The sequence below is a fragment of the Periplaneta americana genome, chromosome 4 (genome assembly GCF_040183065.1).
Source record: "Periplaneta americana isolate PAMFEO1 chromosome 4, P.americana_PAMFEO1_priV1, whole genome shotgun sequence".
In the NCBI taxonomy this organism is placed as follows: Eukaryota; Metazoa; Arthropoda; class Insecta; order Blattodea; family Blattidae; genus Periplaneta; species Periplaneta americana.
In genome coordinates, this window is record NC_091120.1 from 95,488,169 (window position 1) to 95,489,711 (window position 1,543).

Genomic DNA, 1,543 nt, shown 5'->3' on the forward strand with positions numbered 1-1,543 from the left:
TAAGCAGAAATCTGAAAATTGTAATGACAATTCTATAAATTGTCACAATTTTTCCTAACAGGTGGAATGCTTTATGAAACAGAAATTTAACAATTTGTAGAGTTGTCATATTTGTTATTTGTCAAAATGACATATTTACAATTGTCAAGCTTTGTGAAATAGGCCCCTTAGTCTTGTTTCCAGGGGCTTGAAGTCATTAGTCTTCAGGAAGTCAAACATGTCAGCTCTCCGATAAAAGCCGTAATTTTTCTCTTTCTATCCAGTTAGCAGGAGATTTCAATGTTGAGGGGGGTGATTGGAAAATTAGTGTTAAATTCTAGTATGTGCATAGAATAGCATGAGGCCCCTATGCTCATAGCCCCCGGGCAACTGCCTACCGTGCCCAAACGTTAAGACGACACTATACGAGTATATAAGAAAATCACAATGTTATAATTTGTAAACTTAAGTTTTCTTTTTTAATTTCGTCATAGTTAGGCTTACAAATTCAATTTAAGAATTATAAATTATTTATTTATTTATTTATTTGTTATTTATTTATTTATTTATTTATTTATTTATTTATTTATTCGACACTGCAGTAGATATGCAGAAACAAAATTAGGAAGAAAAATATGAGGTTATTAAGAGATTTGGCTCTATTTCCTACACAAAAGAGGATTTATGAAACCCCCCCCCCCTGGATTGCGTGAAAGTATTTTATTCTTAGTATGCGATTTTTAGGTTAGGTAAGGGCAGACCCATATTTAAAAATGGGCAGACCGGGGCAGCTACCCCGGGACGGCATTTTTTTTCCCGTAGGGCCTACGAAGCATTCGCGAATTTTGTTATGAGTGAGGAAAAAATATACTTTAAAAATAGGTACTTAAAATTTTTATCACGTAATTCTTTCCGAAAAGAATATGATGACATTCGAACAAAACCAAAATGAATAAAATAACACTTTTATGAAACGGCGTGCAGTGTCGTACTCGTTCTTAAAGCAGCAATAAACATGTATTATTCATTTTAAACACTCAGTGGTATTTGAATAGAATTAGGCTAAAAGAATAGCGACAATGACATTTAATAATGGAAAAGAATTGACAGACTAATAAGGCCGCTCCCTGAAGGGTCGGTAGAGTATAAAAAAAATATCAACTCTGTAAGCGCTCTGCATGCCAAAGTCATGTCGCAGCCATACAGTATATTTGAATTGGCAGCTCACACGGGTCGGCGCGACGCAATACCAATACAACATGTTTTCGGCATGCAGCCTTGAGTATATTTCTCACTCGGCAAGCAGCATTTACCGAGTGAAGTTGTGAATATTTCTATTTGTAATAAAGGACATTTTACCATTATGTCAATGGAAATACAGTTAGTTCTTGAGGAAGAGAAATAGCCATGTCTTTACAGTTTCAAATTGGCGGAATATTCACGAAAGGACATAACAGAAAAGGCGTGGGGAGAAGTTGCCCAAACTCTTGAAATGTCCTCTTTGTCATTCTGTACATTGACAGGAATTTTTCATCATCTAATGTCAATTCTCGTGCTGCTACAA